Source organism: Brassica oleracea, chromosome C4 (genome assembly GCF_000695525.1).
Source record: "Brassica oleracea var. oleracea cultivar TO1000 chromosome C4, BOL, whole genome shotgun sequence".
In the NCBI taxonomy this organism is placed as follows: Eukaryota; Viridiplantae; Streptophyta; class Magnoliopsida; order Brassicales; family Brassicaceae; genus Brassica; species Brassica oleracea.
In genome coordinates, this window is record NC_027751.1 from 47,065,827 (window position 1) to 47,072,204 (window position 6,378).

General features: G+C 39.1%; 1 pseudogene; it reads left to right on the top strand.

Moving 5' to 3' along the window:
* Positions 1-6,378, top strand: part of LOC106339064 — a 22,209-nt pseudogene that overhangs the window by 14,739 nt on the left and 1,092 nt on the right.

Here is a 6,378-nt window from a genome sequence, read left to right on the forward strand (position 1 = left end):
AGGGGTTCAGAGACGTCTGGACTTGCGATGCTACTTGTGCGGGCGTGTGGTGCAGAGACGTTTGTACGATGGACGCTACTTGAGAGGGCGGGGGTACAGAGACATACTGTACTAGCGACGCTACGTATTATATATCCATATGAGGAGATGCGGGGTGTGTGGACTAGCTATATGCTATCATCGCATTGTTTGTGTTTGTGTGATGCGCTAGGCGTCGTGTGTGTTCATGTTAGAGCTAAACTTCCATAGTGGGAGTTCTATTTACTCAAGTCAGTGGTTTGCGTGTTTAGCATCCCCATACCTCACGGAGTAACTCCCCTGTTACTCACCCCTCCTATTCCTTTCCCCTTTCAGGTGAGACTGACGAGCATGAGTGATTGCTATCGGATTGGTGCTTTGGGAGTTCTATTTCTTTTATTTTCAGACTTTCGATTTTATGATTTTATCGATATTTCGGGAAAATATCGATAAAATCGATTTTTAATCGATATTTCGGGAAAATATCGATAAAATCGATTTTTAATCGATATTTCGGGAAAATATCGATAAAATCGATTTTTAATCGATATTTCGGGAAAATATCGATAAAATCGATTTTTAATCGATATTTCGGGAAAATATCGATAAAATCGATTTTTAATCGATATTTCGGGAAAATATCGATAAAATCGATTTTTAATCGATATTTCGGGAAAATATCGATAAAATCGATTTTTAATCGATTTTAGACGATTTTTAAAATATTTATGGAAATATGGGGATTTAAAAAAAAAAAAAAAAAGAAAAAAAAAAGAAAAGTAAATAGCACCTTACCGTTTGACATTATGTCTTTAATCGTTGGTATTCGGTTTCGGCATAAGTTAATTGAGTTGCTATTTCTTTCAGATGCCGCCGCGTAAGAGAGTTGTTCGCACTCAGGCCGCTAGTGCTTCTCGAGAGGTTGGAGATGAGCATGTGCCGCCACCAGTTCCACAGATTGATCAGGATGCCCTTAGATGTACCACCACCAGTTCTACCGATTGATCAGGATTCCCTTAGGCAGATGGTAAAGGATGCTGCTAGACAGGCCGCACAAGAGGCAGTCCAGGAAGCTGTCCAGGAGGCTGCTAGAGTAGCTGCACAGGAGGTGGTTATGCAGATGGCTGCAGCTCAGCAGGGTCAGCAGGTTCCGCCAGTTCAGGCTCAGGGGCATCAGCAACCCCCTATTCAGCCGGTTCCACCAGTTCAGGTTCAGGGACAGCATGAAAAGGTTCCATAAGAACAAAATAAGTTGCTCAAAAAAGAAGAAGATAACTAAAACTGATATGGACCTCTCGGAACTAGATATCTAGTTCACTACATAAGAAAAAGAAACGCAATTATATGGTTTTAGTACAGTGCATAATCCAATATATATCTTTGAAATTCAATCATTTTAAAAAATTAGTAAGAATGCTGTGCGCTATAAATGCTACGAATGACTTTCTTATATATATTCGTGTCCAAGAATTATACTCCTTCTGTTTCGTAAAAGAAGATGTTTTAGAACAGGTTTTTTGTTTCAAAATAGACGATATTTTGATATTTTTATATTATCTTTAACTTTAATGAAAACTATGTAACCAATCAGATTTTGAAGTCATTTCTATAATTGATTGAATGATTTTTAAAATATATTTTTTAAATTACTTTTTAGAGAAAACTAAAAATTTTAATATTTGTGCATCAAACCAAAATATTATGCATTGTGAAACTGAGAGATTATTTTTTTGACTATTTTGAATCTCTTCAATTATTATTTATATTCCTCTCTGTGATTATTATCAACAAATAATATGTGTGTCAGTGTGTGTATCCAACCGAAGTTGATCGTCAGACCATCTCCAATGTATTTTCCTATTTTTACCTCTAAAATAGAGCATCTCTAAAATAGAGATGAGTTTCTCTCCAATGTATTTTTCTATTTTTGTCTCTATAAAGAAATATTCTCAAAAGATTCTATTTTAATTTTACAAAAGATACATTTTATTTATAAAAGTTGATAACTACCCCTATTTATTTTTAACTTTTAAAATATTTTCATAAACTTATGAATTTTTTTAAACTAAAATTTTGTTAAAAGACTATTATGTAGATAAAAAATGTTATTATACTCCTACAAAAGCTGTATTTCTCTATAAATATAATTATTTTGGTTACAACTATAAAAATTTGAAAGTTAAAGGACTATTTTGAAAATAAAAAAGTATGACTCTATAATAGAGGAATGCTATTTTTTCCTCTATAAATAGAGGAAAAAATAGCAATCTCTATTTTAGAGGTGAAAATAGAGATGGGATGAAACACTTTTACCTCTATTATAGCATATAGAGGTGAAAATAGCTAGGGGTTGGAGATGCTCTCACAAATGCACGAATTTTTATAGGGCAATAGAGTATCAATGTATTAGGGTTTGATCGTGTCACCAAGGTAAAAAATAATATATATTTATGTATATATATATATATATTATTGAAATGTTGAAAAATGGGAAGTAATATCAGTAAACATGCCCTCTCGATTTTTTTAAATGGCTATAAATAGAAGTAAAATGTTGTTGGAAATTTTCACTCTCGATTTTTGTTTTGGCTTTTCCCTATTATTAGTTTCAAAGTTAGTTTGTTCTCTTTAAAATTTAGAAGCTTGCTTAGTCTTGTATCCTTGTTTTGGCCGAGTATACCCTCAATTAATTGAACTTTAGCAAAAAAAATAAAAAAAAATACCCTCAATTAATTGTTCCCTTTCTTAAAATACTCTTATTATCAGAACTATACACATATGGATAGACAAATGCTATTAATCGATACAAAATTATACAATGATATACTTATATAGGTTAGATATAATATCATGTGTAATATTTTTGGCAGGAGAAAATCCACCAATAGACTACCTAGGCATAGGCATTTCGGGTATCGGTTCGGTTCGGGTATTTCGGGTTTCGGGTTCTTCGGATAGGGGGCTAGAGTATCCATTTAGTACTTGACCTATTTTCGGTTCGGTTCGGATAGTAAATGTAGGAACCAGAAAATATCCGGAAAAAATTCGGTTCTCATTTGGATCCGGTTCGGGTTCGGATAGTTCGGGTAGTTCAGATAATTTGGATAAAATATCGGTTATTTAGGGTAAAATATAAAATAATTAGGATGATTTAGATAAAAATTTCAGATATTTCGGATTACTTTGGATATTTCGGATAAAACTATCCGGATAGTTTTAGATACTTTCGGGTAGTTCGGATACTTTATAATAATTTAGTTATCCTCAACTATTTTCAGATATTTTTAATAAAATTTTAAATTAAAAATATATATATTTAGTTATGTTATATGTATATATAATTAATATTTTTATATATTCGGGTACCCGTTCGGTTGTCGGTTATTTCAGATATAAAAATATAGGAAGCATTCGGGTATTTGAGGGTATTGGTCCGGTTCCGGTTTCGGGTATTTCGGTTCGGTTCCGGTTCGGTTCTTCGGTTCCGGTTATTTTGCCCAGGCCTAACCAGCAGCACAGACAGCACCAATAGCACGGGCAGCGCAGACAGCACCAGCTACAGCATACGCACCAGGAGCTTGCTTCACTTGTGGTCAGTTTGGCCATATCTCTAGGTTTTGCCCGACTAAAGGGCCTGGGGCCAAGCGTCAAGCCATCACTCCGCGTGTTTATGCTCAAGGAGAGGCCAATGGAGCTGAGCCGATAGCCGGTATGTATCTTTATTATGCTCGTATGTTTTTTTTAGAGTATTTGTGTTTTGGTGGTTATCATGTGTAGTTAGAAAGAAAATTGTGTGTAGGATCGGTTTCTGTTGGAGGTGAGGTAGCTCACACTCTATTTGACACGGGAGCTTCTCACAGCTTCGTGAGTTCACGTTTGGCTAAGTCTTGGCCTTTTCGAGGTGTCTTCGAGCCGAAGGTTAAGCAGATTCTGACAGCCGGTACTGAGAGATTGGGAACCACTGGCGTTCACCGAGATGTACCTGTCCTACTGGGAGGAGCCGATTTCAAAGGAGACCTAGCAGAGATGGAGATGGATTACTATGATGTCGTACTTGGGATGGATTGGCTGTCACGGCATCGAGTGGTGCTAGATTGCATGCGGGCGAAAGTTATTATTCCTAAAGGAGATGGGGAGATCACATTCCAGTGCCTCCAAGCTTACCGGGGAATTTCTGTTATTTCCATGTTGCATGCTGAGGACTTATTGGAGAGAGGGGCAGAAGGATTTCTGGCGACTATTTCGATGGTTAAGGATGATGGACATCCTGAGTTGCAGGATATTCCAGTGGCTGCAGAATTTCAGGATGTATTTGAAGCCTTAAAGGGGCCACCACCAGCCAGAGGAGATGTTCTCAATATTGAGTTAGAACCAGGGACGTCACCGGTTTCGCAGGCTCCATATCGTTTAGCACCAGCAGAGATGGCTGAACTGAAGATGCAGTTGGAGGAGTTATTGAGTAAGGGTTTCATCAGACCTAGTACATCACCGTGGGGAGCGCCAGTATTGTATGTGAAGAAGAAAGATGGGAGTTTCAGACTTTGTATCGACTACAGAGGTTTGAATAAGGTGACCATCAAGAATAAGTATCCGCTTCCCCGTATCGATGAGTTATTGGACCAGTTGCAGGGAGCTTCATGGTTTTCAAAAATTGACTTGGCATCGGGTTACCACCAGATTGCGATAGCTGATGAGGATGTGCGGAAAACGACTTTCCGTACACGTTATGGACACTATGAGTTTGTGGTGATGCCATTTGGGGTGACGAATGCACCTGCAGCATTCATGAAGCTTATGAACGATGTGTTTCGCGAGCACTTGGATAAGTGTGTGATTGTTTTCATCGATGATATCTTGATCTATTCTCGGAGCAGAGAGGAGCATGCAGAGCATCTGCGGATTGTGTTGGATAAGCTCAGGGAGCATCAGCTATTTGCCAAGCTGAGTAAGTGTAGCTTCTGGCAGAGGAAGATTGGATTTTTGGGTCACGTGATTTCAGAAGCAGGAGTTGCAGTAGATCCGAAGAAGATTACTGCAATATCAGAGTGGTCTACACCTAAGAGCGCCACCGAGATTCGTAGCTTTCTGGGTTTATCTGGATACTACAGAAAGTTTGTGAAGGATTTTGCTAGTATCGCGAAACCGATGACACGATTAACAGGCAAGGACACCAAGTTTGATTGGACAGATGCTTGTATGGAGAGTTTTACTGAGCTGAAACGAAAGTTGACAGATACGCCAGTGTTGGTATTACCGAGACCGGGGGTACCTTATGAGGTTTATACAGATGCGTCAGGTACTGGTTTGGGTTGTGTATTGATGCCGGATGGTCATGTTATTGCTTATGCATCACGTCAGTTGAGGACTCACGAGGTCAACTACCCTACTCATGATTTGGAGTTAGCAGCAATTATTTTTGCGCTAAAGATTTGGAGGTCATATTTGTATGGAGAGAAAGTTCAGATCCTCACGGACCACCAGAGTTTGAAGTACATATTTACTCAGGCGGACCTAAATCTGAGACAGCGCAGATGGATGGAGTTGTTAGCAGACTACAACCTGGGTATATGCCTTGAGTAGACGCAGGAACGATGTTTCAGGAACCAAGGAGGTTCAGGAGCTGACTGGGACACTTGCTAGTCTCAGATTGTGTGCAGTTACCGCAGAGGGAGAGACTGCCGGTCTTGAAGAATTGGAGCAAGCATATTTATTATGGAGGATACGCAGAGCTCAGGATAGTGATGATGCTTTGGTTAAACAGATTGAGATCGAGAGTATTGGTTATCATACACCTTTGAGCGGGATGTACATGTACCGGAACCGAGTCTGTGTGCCAGATGATAAGCTGTTAAGGAAGGAGATTTTACAGCAAGCACATAATTCGCGTTTTTCGATCCACCCAGGAAATACCAAGATGTATAGAGATTTGAAGCGCTACTACCACTGGCCTGGTATGAAGAAAAATGTGGCTACATTTGTATCGCAGTGTCAGACATGTCAGATGGTTAAGGCTGAGCATCAGGTGTCTAGTGCATCAGGTGCCTAGCGGGTTATTGCAGAACCTGCCGCTGCCAGAGTGGAAATGAGATATGGTGACTATGGATTTTGTGTCTGGGCTTCCGGTAACCTTTGGTGGGAGGAATGCTATTTGGGTGATCGTGGATAGACTTACCAAATCTGCTCATTTCATAGCGATCAAGAAAACAGACGGAGCTGATCGGTTGGCACATATTTACCTTACAGATATTGTGAGGTTGCATGGAGTTCCTGTCAGTATTGTATCGGATAGGGATACCAAGTTCACATCTACATTTTGGAGAGCATTTCAGAAGGCGCTTGGGACAAAAGTTCATATGAGTA